The sequence below is a fragment of the Phyllobates terribilis genome, unplaced genomic scaffold, assembly GCF_046119375.1.
Source record: "Phyllobates terribilis strain yellow unplaced genomic scaffold, ASM4611937v1 Scaffold_2__4_contigs__length_985480577, whole genome shotgun sequence".
Classification (NCBI taxonomy): Eukaryota; Metazoa; Chordata; class Amphibia; order Anura; family Dendrobatidae; genus Phyllobates; species Phyllobates terribilis.
Genome location: NW_027362762.1, coordinates 660,140,040 through 660,154,799, shown reverse-complemented (window position 1 = coordinate 660,154,799; position 14,760 = coordinate 660,140,040).

Here is a 14,760-nt window from a genome sequence, read left to right as displayed (position 1 = left end):
TAGTATAATATCGGCACAAGTCCTCATGCACAGGCAACAATGTGGAGGAAAAAGGCACTCCGCACTTATTGCCATTGGGTTGTGGCTTCATCAAGGGTACTATGGGGCTATACGCATGGGGTGCTTTTTACGTTATTATATCGCATAGGCAATCTAGATGCGCTCTGATCACTTCCCATAATGAGCTAGGACCATCAAAAGAGACCTCTATAAATGGCACATTTCAAGCGATCCAGATACAACTGTACTCTGATCACTTCTGCCGTGTGGTAAAAGTGATAAGGCAGGTTTATTCTTTGAACTGTTACACAATAAAAACGATTTTATAGAAATAAGAATTGTTTTTGCATCGCTATATTGTGAGAGTTATAGCTTTTTTATTTTTCAGCTGATGGAGCTTTATGTCAGCATTTTTTTTTACGGGACAAAATTATGTTTTCAGCGATCACTTTTTATCACTTTTTGTTTGGCAGTATGATGAAAAAGCATAGGTCTTTGCCAGTTTTTTTTTTTTTACAGTATTCACTGAAGGTGTTAACTAGTGTGACAGTTTTAAAGGTTGTGTCATTCCGGTTGCAGCGATACCAAATACGTGTACTTGTTATTGTTTTTGTTTTTATATAAATATATCTATTTATTAATGTAATATTTTTTAATTTTTTTATTATTTAGTGATCATTTTTTAAATATTGTTTACATTTTTTAAACTTGATTTTACTTTTTCACTTAGTCCCTCTTTGGGAGTTTAACTTTTATTACTTTGATCACTGATATAATCCATTGCAATGCACCAGCACTGCAATGCATTATACCTATCAGTGTTACCCTGACTGAACGCCTTTTAGACCATGCTCCTGGCATGGTCTAAACAGGTCAGCATAGCTGGCAGACCCAGAGGTTGTCATGAAGACCTCTGCATGTCATGACAACATTGGGGTGCCCCCTCCCTCTCCTATCCTCCCAATTGCTGTGATCAATATTGATTGCGGCATTTAGGGGGTTAAATAGCCAGGGACAGTGCGGGCACTGCTCATGGCTCGGACACCCTTTGCTTGGCTATGACTACTCCCGGGTGCAATCGTGCGGGCACAGCTTAGAGTTCATAGCAGGAACCCCAGAACCTTCAGGAATTGAAGAGTGTTTGTGTGGAAGAATGGGCCAAACTCACACCTGACTTATGCCTGCGACTAGTATCGCCATACAGGAGGTGTCTTGAAGCCGTCATCACCATCAAAGACTTTTGTATGAAGTATTAAATTTCAGTAAGCGTCATCAATACTATTTCCTTGTGTCATTTCTCATTATTACACATACGTTAATTTATGGACATCTCTGGTTTGGTTTCTTTGCCTGTGTGGATTGGATGGGTTGTTACCAACATCTGGTGAGAATTTCATGTCAATAGCACCTTAGAATTATTTACTTAGAAAATTAGTGACATATTCAATACTTCTTTGCTTGCTGAAAGCATTACTCACATCATCTTTTTTATATGGCATTTATTTTGTACTTTTTGTTCTTTTTTCCCCCACTATAGCGCTCATAAGCCAAAGACCCGGGACAGATCGAAACTTATTTATTTGGTCAGTCGCTTTATGTCTTGAAATTTCACACATGACTGCACTCTACTGTATTTGCTTCATAATAAAAATCCATAATCCAAAGGAAACCTTGAGAATGCAGTGAATACTTCCTTTATGATATTTTGTGATATTATCCCACTTCACCAGCACCTTCTATCATATATGAGTGCAAACCAATTATCTCTTGCTACTTGCTTAACCCAGGAGGAAGAACAGTGCCGCCTCAGACTCACTAAAGTAGACAAATCACTAGTTCCGAATGGCATACACCCCCGAGTACTGCAGGAATTAAATACCATGATAGAAAAACTATGGAAGCGTATTGGATATTGTCTATAAGCACCTTCCAAAGGTGTTTGATACAGTGCCACACAAAAGATTTGTACATAAAACAAAAGTAATGGGTCTAGGGGAAAATATGTGTTAACAACTGGCTCAGTGATAGGAAACAAAGAGTGGTTATTAATGGAAAAGACTTGGATTGGGTCACAATTAACAGTGGGGTACCACAGGGGTCAGTATTGGGCCCTCTTCTTTTAACATACGTATTATTGATCTTGTAAAGGGTATACAGAATAGAATTTCAATATGTGCAGATGATGCTAAACTCTGCAAGGTAATCAACATAGAGGAGGAGAATTTATTTTTACAGATGGATTTATGTAAGCTGGAGGCTTGGACTAAGAAATTGCAATTGAAGTTTATTGTAATCAAATGAAAAGTCATGTACCTGGGCAGAGGAAATAAAATGTATAAATATGTACTTAATTGTAAAATACTGGGTGAAATGGGTAAAACTGTCTCTGATAAAAACTTGGGCATATAGGTGGATGGCAAACTCAACTTTATTGACCAGTGCCCGGCAGCTTCTGCCAAGGTAAATAAAATAATGGGACACAATAAATGAGGCATAGATGCTCATGACAAGAGCATAGTTTTACCTCTAAACAAGTCACTAGTCACTGAGAATGCACTATATAATTTTGGTATCCGGTGTATAAGGAGGACATAGCTAAACTTGAGCATGTGCAGAGAAAAGTGTCCAAGGTTATTAAAGGGAATCTGTCACCCCCCTGGGCGATATGAGACCTCTACTATGGCCATACAGGGTATAGAAAAGTAAATCTATACAGGTAGACGGGGCCGGGATGACGCAAAGCGTGCTTTATGTGAGTAGCGCTTTGCGCATGCCCGGAAGTCAGGGAGCACAGTGCACGTCACAGGGCCTGTCACAGGGCCCTGTGACATGCAGGGTAGGGGGGAATATGATAATTTAGCATATAGGTGGGGATTTAGGGGAGTAATAAGAAGATAGGCGGGGATTGCTTGGTGTCCCCCGGACCCCAAGCCTGTGGAAGAAATAATTGATTAAAGTGCTTTTCTCTGCAATCAGACCTCTGCTATGGGCCGTACAGGTACAGTACAGACCAAAAGTTTGGACACACCTTCTCATTTAAAGATTTTTCTGTATTTTGATGACTTTGAAAATTGTACATTCACACTGAAGGCATCAAAACTATGAATTAACACATGTGGAATTATATACTTAACAAAAAAGTGTGAAACAGCTGAAAATATGTCTTATATTCTTGGTTCTTCAAAGTAGCCACCTTTTGCTTTGATGACTGCTTTGCACACTCTTGGCATTCTCTTGATGAGCTTCAAGAGGTAGTCACCGGAAATGGTTTTCACTTCACAGGTGTGCCCTGTCAGGTTTAATAAGTGGGATTTCTTGCCTTATAAATGGGGTTGGGACCATCAGTTGTGTTGTGCAGAAGTCAGGTGGATACACAGCTGATAGTCCTACTGAATAGACTGTTAGAATTTGTATTATGGCAAGAAAAAAGCAGCTAAGTAAAGAAAAACGAGTGGCCATCATTACTTTAAGAAATGAAGGTCAGTCAATCCGAAAAATTGGCCAAACTTTGAAAGTGTCCCCAAGTGCAGTTGCAAAAGCCATAAAGCGCTACAAAGAAACTGGCTCACATGAGGATCGCCCCAGGAAAGGAAGACCAAGAGTCACCTTTGCTTCTGAGGATAAGTTTATCCGAGTCACCAGCCTCAGAAATCGCAGGTTAACTGCAGCTCAGATTAGAGACCAGGTCAATGCCACACAGAGTTCTAGCAGCAGATACATCTCTACAACAACTGTTAAGAGGAGACTTTGTGCAGCAGGCCTTCATGGTAAAATAGCTGCTAGGAAACCACTGCTAAGGACAGGCAACAAGCAGAAGAGACTTGTTTGGGCTAAAGAACACAAGGAATGGACATTAGACCAGTGGAAATCTGTGCTTTGGTCTGATGAGTCCAAATTTTAGATCTTTGGTTCCAACCACCGTGTCTTTGTGTGATGCAGAAAAGGTGAACGGATGGACTCTACATGCCTGGTTCCATACCGAGAAGCATGGAGGAGGAAGTGTGATGGTGTGGGGGTGCTTTGCTGGTGACACTGTTGGGGATTTATTCAAAATTGAAGGCATACTGAACCAGCATGGCTACCACAGCATCTTGCAGCGGCATGCTATTCCATCCAGTTTGCGTTTAGTTGGACCATTATTTACTTTTCAACAGGACAATGACCCCAAACACACCTCCAGGCTGTGTAAGGGCTATTTGACCAAGAAGGAGAGTGATGGGGTGCTACACCAGATGACCTGGCTTCCACAGTCACCAGACCTGAACCCAATCGAGATGGTTTGGGGTGAGCTGGACCGCAGAGTGAAGGCAAAAGGGCCAACAAGTGCTAAGCATCTCTGGGAACTCCTTCAAGATTGTTGGAAGACTATTTCCGGTGACTACCTCTTGAAGCTCACCAAGAGAATGCCAAGAGTGTGCAAAGCAGTCATCAAAGCAAAAGGTGGCTACTTTGAAGAACCTAGAATATAAGACATATTTTCAGTTGTTTCACACTTTTTTGTTAAGTATATAATTCCTCATGTGTTAATTCATAGTTTTGATGCCTTCAGTGTGAATATACAATTTTCATAGTCATGAAAATACAGAAAAATCTTTAAATGTGAAGGTGTGTCCAAACTTTTGGTCTGTACTGTATGTATAGATTTACTTTTTTATACCCTATACTATGGCCATAGTAGAGGTCTGATATCGCCCAGGTGGGTGACAGATTCCCTTTAAGAAAAGAAAAAAGGTTGTTTTAGTAGTGTATTGGCCAGATGAAAAGAGATGGATTGCTCTCAGTGGGAGAAGCGAAATAATAATTTAGTTATGATAACTGTCATAGGGAAAAATTAAAATCTATACACCCATCTCCAGGGAGGTGACATGTCCCCCTCACATTGAACATATGGGAAGAGAGAAATAACTAACACTTCAACCTCAATTGAAGTAGAACTGAACATTAAACACATGGGATTAATTGTAGCTGGTAAGAGAAAGATTAATTATAACTAGGGAAGAGAAAAAGAGCTGACACTTCCATCTCCATTGAAGTAAGGGCTTCCTGCAGTGATATGATAATTACAGCAGGGAGATTTGCTCAGAAGAAGACAACAAGACTGAGATCTGTTTACACAGGCAGTGAAGTACATTTCTCATGGATAGGGCGTCTTCTGTTCAAAGAATCTTCTTAGGTGTTTTGGAGCCAATGGTCAATGATGAATATTGGGGTTTGCATTGATTTGATATTTAGGGGAGATATATTTTTGGCATCGTAGTGAATGGACGCATTCACTCATACCACCGTACGGCCATTCTAATCCTTCCAACTTAATAACGCTCCAATGGTTGGTGCTATCCAGGCCATTTTTCATCTCTATAGACAGATAGAATTGTGATAAGAAACAATAAGACAATATCTAAAGCCTGGGACCTTCAGGGGCGAATATATCCTGTAAGTTTGTGATCTCATGGAATTCTAAACGATCTAGCACATCCCACAACCAGCCCCTATGTGAGCTCATCAAGGGGGGTATGTGGCCGAAGCATTGAGTTAATAAAAATGAAAGTTTGGGTCTCCATCTTTGTTTATTCTAGAAGACATAAGTTAGCTGTGAGAGTGTTCAATTTTCCCAATCCGAGTACTTCCCTACATAAAGATAAGAGCCATTCCTGCAACATCACGTTTAGTAATTCATCATTCCTTTTTATTTTTATGTAACTGTATATATCATATTGTTTTTTTTCCCATTTTGTATCATATTTGTATATTTTTGATAAACCCTGCCTACCTTTCTGCTTTAAATATATAAAATTTAATAGCTCTTTTCCTCTTGCTCTGTAAACCGCAACCTGAAGCCATATACTACCTGTAATGAGTGTTCAATCGGCCTGTATAAATAATTGGTTGTGGCAGCTATTTATCGTCCCTTTTTTTGCTATAATAAAAAAAAGGCAGTGCTGTGATAGTTAAATATAAGAATATATGCTAATAGCAGTTGAAACAAATAAACACAAGGGATAATAATATATGCGCTGGTCAGATAATATTGCTGACAGTCCTTAGACAAAAAAAGGTAGATTAGTACTTGGTACAGGAAAATAACAGTCTTAAATGTCCAAATAAATGTATAAAAACCCCGCTTAAAAAATGGAAAAAAAAGTAAAGTCATACTGTTTGGAGGGGTTGGAGCCTCATCATCTGGAAAAGGATCGGAGTGAATCGGTGTCTTTAGCGCTCCTGCACGTGTTGAAGTCTAACTTTGTTATTTCATGCCTGATGAAGAGACCTAAGTAGTCTAGAAAGTTCGCTTTGTAAAATCACTTATTTTTTTTGTTAGCCAATTACTACAAGATTAATATTTTGTTTCACCTGCTGAGAGCAATCAATCAAGCTTATTAGGAAAATATGGTGCCTTCCTTATAAATAATGGAGGTCAAACAAAATACTAGATCTAGCAGTTTTTTTATGTGGGGTGTATTCATTTTTGCATCAACTAATAAGAGTAAAACTGAAGATTTTCAAAGGCAAGTTATATTATTAACCTTCCTTTCATGTTATGGGTTACAAAAATGTTCTATAAAATTCAATCTTGTCAAAATTTTGGAAATTGTTCATGTGTTCACTGCGACATTGATCAAAATCTTATTTTTCAAAGGGGTGTATTCATTTATGCTGCGCACTGTGTGTGTGTATGTATATGTGTGTATATATATATATATACAGTACAGACCAAAAGTTTGGACACACCTTCTCATTTAAAGATTTTTCTGTATTTTCATGACTATGAAAATTGTACATTCACACTGAAGCCATCCAAACTATGAATTGACACATGTTGAATTATATACTTAACAAAAAAGTGTGAAACAACTGAAAATATGTCTTATATTCTAGGTTCTTCAAAGTAGCCACCTTTTGCTTTGATGACTGCTTTGCACACTCTTGGCATTCTCTTGATGAACTTCAAGAGGTAGTCACCGGAAATGGTCTTCCAACAATCTTGAAGGAGTTCCCAGAGATGCTTACCACTTGTTGGCCCTTTTGCCTTCACTCTGTGGTCCAGCTCACCCCAAACCATCTCGATTGGGTTCAGGTCTGGTGACTGTGGAGGCCAGGTCATCTGGCGTAGCACCCCATCACTCTGCTTCTTGGTCAAATAGCCCTTACACAGCCTGGAGGTGTGTTTGGGGTCATTGTCCTGTGAAAAATAAATGATGGTCCAACTAAACGCAAACTGGATGAAATAGCATGCCACTGCAAGTAGCTGGTTCAGTATGCCTTCAATTTTGAATAAATCCCCAACAGTGTCACCAGCAAAGCACCCCCACACCATCACACCTCCTCCTCCATGCTTCACGGTGGGAGTGAGGCATGTAGAATCCATCCGTTCACCTTTTCTGCGTCGCACAAAGACACGGTGGTTGGAACCAAAGATCTCAAATTTGGACTCATCAGACCAAAGCACAGATTTCCACTGGTCTAATGTCCATTCCTTGTGTTCTTTAGCCCAAACAAGTCTCTTCTGCTTGTTGCCTGTCCTTAGCAGTGGTTTCCTAGCAGCTATTTTACCATGAAGGCCTGCTGCAGAAAGTCTCCTCTTAACAGTTGTTGAAGAGATGTGTCTGCTGCTAGAACTCTGTGTGGCATTGACCTGGTCTCTAATCTGAGCTGCTGTTAACCTGCGATTTCTGAGGCTGGTGACTCGGATAAACTTATCCTCAGAAGCAGAGGTGACTCTTGGTCTTCCTTTTCTGGGGCGGTCCTCATGTGAGCCAGTTTCTTTGAAAGTGTCCCTAATTGCAGTTGCAAAAACCATCAAGCGCTACAAAGTTTTCCCAATTTTTCGGACTGACTGACCTTCATATCTTAAAGTAATGATGGCCACTTGTTTTTCTTTACTTAGCTGCTTTTTTCTTGCCATAATACAAATTCTAACAGTCTATTCAGTAGGACTATCAGCTGTGTATCCACCTGACTTCTGCACAACACAACTGATGGTCCCAACCCCATTTATAAGGCAAGAAATCCCACTTATTAAACCTGACAGGGCACACCTGTGAAGTGAAAACCATTTCCGGTGACTACCTCTTGAATCTCATCAAGAGAATGCCAAGAGTGTGCAAAGCAGTCATCAAAGCAAAGGGTGGCTACTTTGAAGAACCTAGACTATAAGACATATTTTCAGTTGTTTCACACTTTTTTGTTAAGTATATAATTTCACATGTGTTAATTCATAGTTTTGATGCTTTCAGTGTGAATGCATAATTTTCATAGTCAAGAAAATACAGAAAAATCTTTAAATGAGAAGGTGTGTCCAAACTTTTGGTCTGTACTGTATATATATATATACAGTTGGTATGGAAAGTATTCAGACCCCTTTAAATTTTTCACTCTTTGCTTCATTGCAGCCATTTGGTATTCTAAAAAGTTCATTTTTTTCTCATTAAAGTACACTCTGCACCCCATCTTGACTGAAAAAAAACAGAAATGTAGAAATTTTTGCAAATTTATTAAAAAAGAAAAACTGAAATATCACATGGTCATAAGTATTCAGACCCTTTGCTCAGTACTGAGTAGAAGCACCCTTTTGAGCTAGTACAGCCATGAGTCTTCTTCGGAATGATGCAACAAGTTTTTCAAACCTGGATTTGGGGACCCTCTGCCATTCTTCCTTTGCAGATCCTCTCCAGTTCTGTCAGGTTGAATCGCGAACATTGGTGGACAGCCATTTTCAGGTCTCTCCAGAGATGCTCAATTGGGTTTACGTCAGGGCTTTAGCTGGGCAAGTCAGGAATGGTCACAGAGTTGTTCTGAAGCCAGTCCTTTGTTGTTTTAGCTGTGTAGTTATGGTCATTGTCTTGTTGGAAGGTGAACCTTCGGCCAAGTCTGAGGTCCAGAGCACTCTGGAAGAGGTTTTCATCCAGGATATCTCTGTACTTGGCCGTATTCATGTTTCCTTCAATTGAAACCAGTCGTCCTGTCCCTGCTGCTGAAAAACACCCCCATAGCATGATGCTGCCACCACCATGTTTCAATGTTGGGATTGTATTGGGCAGGTGATGAGCAGTGCTTGGTTTTCTCCACACATACCGCTTAGAATTATCACCAACAAGTTCTATCTTCGTCTCATCAGACCAGAAAATCTTATTTCTCATAGTCTGGGAGTCCTTCATGTGTTTTTGAGCAAACTCTATGTGAGATTTCATATGTCTTGCACTGAGGAGAGGCTTCCATCGGGCCACTATGCCATAAAGGCCAAACTGGTGGAAGGCTGCAGTGAAAGTTGAATTTGTGGAACTTTCTCCCATCTCCCTACTGCATCTCTGGAGCTCAGCCACAGTGATCTTGGGGTTCTTCTTTACCTCTCTCACCAAGTCTCTTCTTCCATGATTGCTCAATTTGGCTGGACAGCCAGGTCTAGGAAGACTTCTGGTGGTCCCAAACTTCTTCCATTTAAGGATTATGGAGGCCACTGTGCTCTTAAGAACCTTGAGTACTGCAGAAATTCTTTTGTAACCTTGGCCAGATCTGTGCCTTGCCACAATTCTGTCTCTGAGCTCCTTGGGCAGTTCCTTTGAGCTCATGATTCTCATTTGGTCTGACATGCACTGTGAGCTGTGAGGTCTTATATAGACAGGTGTGTGCCTTTCCAAATCAAGCCCTATCAGTTTAATTAAACATAGCTGGACTCCAATGAAGGAGTAGAACCATCTCAAGGAGGATCACAAGGAAATGGACAGCATGTGACTTAAATATGAGTGTCTGAGCAAAGGGTCTGAATACTTATGACCATGTGATATTTCAGTTTTTCTTTTTTAATAAATTTTCAAAAATTTCTACAATTCTGTTTTTTTCAGTCAAGATGGGGTGCGGAGTGTACATTAATGAGAAAAAAAATGAACTTTTTAGAATTTTCCAAATGGCTGCAATGAAACAAAGAGTGAAAAATTTAAAGGGGTCTGAATACTTTCCGTACCCACTGTGTATATATATATATTACATACACTGCTCAAAAAAAATAAAGGGAACACTCAAATAACACATCCTAAATCTGAATGGATGAAATATTCTCATTGAATACTTTGTTCTGTACAAAGTTGATTGTGCTGACAACAAAATCACACAAAAAATCATCAATGGAAATCAAATTTATTAACCAACGGAAGCCTGGATTTGGAGTCACCCCCAAAATTAAAGTGGAAAAACACACTACAGGCTGATCAAACTTTGATGTAATGTGCTTAAAACAAGTCAAAATGAGGCTCAGTATTGTGTGTGGCCTCCACGTGCCTGTATGACGTCCCTACAACGCCTGGGCATGCTCCTGATAAGGTTGCGGATGGTCTCCTGTGGGATCTCCTCCCAGACTTGAACGAAAGCATCCGCCAACTCCTTGACAGTCTGTGGTGCAACGTGACATTGGTGGATGGAGCGAGACATGATGTCCCAGATGTGCTCAATCGGATTCAGGTCTGGGGAACGGGCGGGCCAGTCCATAACTTCAATGCCTTCATCTTGTAGGAACTGCTGACACACTCCAGCCACATGAGGTCTGGCATTGTCCTGCATTTCGGAGGAACCCAGGGCCAACCGTACCAGCATATGGTCTCACAAGGAGTCTGAGGATCTCATCTCGGTACCTAATGGCAGTCAGGCTACCTCTGGTGAGCACATGGAGGGCTATGCGGCCATCCAAAGAAATGCCACCCCACACCATTACTGACCCACTGCCAAACCGGTCATGCTGAAGGATGTTGCAGGCAGCAGATTGCTCTTCACGGCGTCTCCAGACTCTGTCCCGTCTGTCACATGTGCTCAGTGTGAACCTGCTTTCACCTGTGAAGAGCACAGGATGCCAGTGGCGACTTTGCCAATCCTGGTGTTCTGTGGCAAATGCCAAGCATCCTGCATTTTGTTGGACTGTGAGCACAACCCCCATCTGTGGATGTTGGGCCCTCATACCACCCTCATGGAGTCGGTTTCTAACTGTTTGTGCAGACACATGCACATTTGTGGCCTGCTGGAGGTCATTTTGCAGGGCTCTGGCAGTGCTCCTCCTGTTCCTCCTTGCACAAAGGCGGAGGTAGCGGTCCTGTTGCTGGGTTGTTACCCTCGTATGGCCCCCTCCACATCTCCTGGTGTACTGGCCTGTCTCCTGGTAGCGCCTCCAGCCTCTGGACACTACGCTGACAGACACAGCAAACATTCTTGCCACAGCTCGCATTGATGTGCCATCCTGGATGAGCTGCACTACCTGAGCAACTTCTGTGGGTTGTAGAGTCCGTCTCATGCTACCTCGAGTGTGAAAGCACAACCAACATTCAAAAGTGACCAAAACATCAGCCAGAAAGCATTGGTACTGAGATGTGGTCTGTGGTCCCCACCTGCACAACCACTCCTTTATTGAGGGTGTCTTGATAATTTCCAATAATTTCCATCTATTGTCTATTCCATTTGCACAACAGCATGTGAAATTGATTGTCAATCAGTGTTGCTTCCTAAGTGGCCAGTTTGATTTCACAGAAGTTTGATTTACTTGGAGTTATATTCTGTTGTTTAAGTGTCCCCCTTATTTTTTTGAGCAGTGTGTATATATATATATATATATATATTTTAAAAAAAAGTAATTATTGCTCAATTCAACAAAAATACTATGTAAGTTATGTAACCCCAAAATGCTAAGTTGCAAAGTAATTACATGTAAGTTCAGGACTGAATATGAAAATGTGGTCACAGCATAAATTATGGTCTTGGGGTGTAGGTTGTACGATATTAAAAAAAGAAAATAAACATGGCCATTGGGACAAAAAAGCTAGGAAGATTTACAGTAAGTTGTAAAAGCAAGCACCTGCAACAGGCGACTGTATTTAGGTGGTGTGTGTCTGGGTCTAATTGTGACATGCACAAGTAGTGCTGTTGCTTCAAAAGCATCCAGCAACTATAAGAGTTAACACAGTCACAGGAGACAGGAAGTGTTGTGCTCCAGAAGCATCCAACAACTAGAGGGGTTAACACAGCCACAGGCAACAGTGTTTTAGCAGAGCCCCAGGGGGATTGTGGGGAAGTTGTTTACTGTCTGGCTGGAGCCAAAGAGAAGTGAAAGGTGGTGTGTGATCTGTATCTCACAGAAGTCAAGGGAAAAGAATTCAGATCAGGAGGGAAGCTAAACACAGGTCAGATAGACTCCGAGTCAACAGTGTGGTGAATTATCGGGCAGAAAGATAAGGACTGGAAGGAATCGTATCATAGGGATCTTCTCCCTCATCAAACCCTCCCCTTCTCCATCTCCATGCAGGATAAAGAATGCTGTGTACTATTGAGTCCTTGTGAAGCAAAATCCTGTGGTTGTGTATGCATAGAATTGTGCAGCCAAGAGATTTAATCTGTGCTGAATTATGCTACTGAAGAGACTGAAATTACTGTGCATGCTTCATTAAACTGTACTGTAATGAAGATTGTTGCTATAATATCTATGAATTGCACTGGCCGTGCTTCAGATTAAATTCTACTATTAAACTGTTGAAAAAGACTCTTGTCAGATGTGTCTGGTCAGCAACTGAATCTATCGTGTGTCTGAGAGAATCTGCAGCCTATGGTCACCCAGAGTAACGGTTCACCCAGGATTCCAACAAATTCATGGTGTGCACGAGAAGTCCTGAGCGGGAATTAGTGTGTAGAGGGAGAAGAGGAAAAGTGTCTGGAAAAACACAGCAGCACATCACCTCAACTCAACTCTGCTACACCAGTTAAAGGGAACCAGCCCTAAAGAAAACTCACTAGTAGCAATGGATGTGGAAATACAAATGGATAGAATTAGTGAGCTGTTTCTTCAGTTAACCTGAGAAGAATTGAGAACAATAGCAGAACATATAAAGATGTCAGAAGTACAGATTTCTAAAGCACACAGCTGCAGGCAACTGTTAGCTGCCATTGATGCAAAAATGGATGAGCTGTGGGAGAAACAAGCTGAAGACGATGTGGGGACATTCCTCCAGAAGCTAACACAGTTTCTAACCAGGTTGAAGTTGGAGGATGGAAGGGGCGTCACCAATTACCAAAAGCGTGAATCTCCGTCCGCAGATTGAACTACAGGAATTGAAAGAACAATTCAAAGCCCTAACAACAGCCCTGCAGGAATCGACCAAAACCTCTGAATGGGTGACAGACTTAGACAGAACCTTTAACCTGCTCAGGTTAGATAAATAAGAAAGACAGTCCTCTCTAACACCACAAATCACCATAATGAAACAATTCAAGATACTGGGACATATTGGAGAGTGTGAAAAGAAAGAGAAACTGTCTTATATGAACTTGTTGCACCAGATCGATGCAGGCTTACAGAAAGGCTACCAGCCAGATAAGATTTTTGAGGGGGTGGTGAAAGCGATCAGCCCAGGACTGAACCTCCGTAGCATGCTAGAAATGAAATGTCAATTGACCTTGCAACAGCTGAAGATGATTTTAAAAGGGCACTATAAAGAATAATTGTTCCACCAACTCATTAAGCTCTCACAGAAAAATAATGAATCACCCCAAAGTTTCTTGTTCAGAGCAATTGAACTGAAGTTTAGACTATTATTGCATCCAGAGATGTAGAAGCGGAGGAGAAGTTTGATGCTGGACTAGTCCAGAAGAAGTTCTTGAGATCATTGGGAATGGAGTTAATCAGCAAAGACATCAAGTTGCAGCTGAAACAGTACCTAGAAGATCCTGGCATTCTAGATGAAGTTCTAATTGAAAAAAATTAATGAGGCAGCTAGTTTGGATTCAGTGAGTGAAAAAAGTTAAAGAAAGGCTCTTCTCATAAAATCACCAAAATGAGTCAGCTGAAGTTGGAGACCTCCGGTGGTCAGTCCGAAGATCATCATGGAGACCCTCCAGTGCCACCTCCGAGAGGGAACCTTAAAGCCCCAGCAAAAGAGAGGACTTCCAGCACTGACTGGGAGGAAGTAATAGGAGAACTTCAAGCTGAGTTGATTGAGGTGAAAAAGTTGATTCGTTCCAGGCCAGAACCTGTATCCCTCAGACCCAGGAATGGGTTCCAAAACAGAAGATACCCGGTTTGTGAAGCGTGCTGTTCATCAAATCAGAGTACGGTATGTGTCCTCTGTCTAAGATGTGGTGAGGAAGGACATTATGCCAAGGAGTGCCAATGGTCGCGGTCATTTGGGTAAAAAGACAGGAGGTTCCTAGTGCGGGGCGACTGGTAACCACAACACGGAGGAGGCCCCAGAAGCAAATCCAAATCTCACCAAACACCAAACCGGCGCATGAGGTAAAACGGCTGCGTCAGTACTATCCCAAGTGTGTTCCCATCTACAACCGCTGCAAGAGAGACAAGGGGCATCAGTTACTTAATTCCCAGTGTGGAGGTCAAACAATGTACTCCTGGGAGGAGGATTCCTCGGTCAGTAAAGATAGCCTAATCAGCCTAATTGGTTAAAGGTGCTTTATACAGTGCCAGCTAGATGGACTCCTGGTAAAAGCACTGTGGGACACAGGAGCCCAAGCGAGCCTTTTAAATGAAGAATGGAGTAGGCGCTACCTGCCACATACCTGCCTTCGTTCACTAAAAGAACTCTTAGGACCAGTGGAACTCCACAGCAAAGTTGTCAACCAGACCGAAATCCCTTTCATAGGCTGGGTGGAAGTGACTTTCCAACTGAGGGCCACAATAAACAGCAGCACCATTGAGCTTTTGGTACCTTTTCTTGTGACCAGTGATCAGAACGTGGCAGAGTATCCTATCCTGGGTTATAATGTAATCAGTGAGGTCAT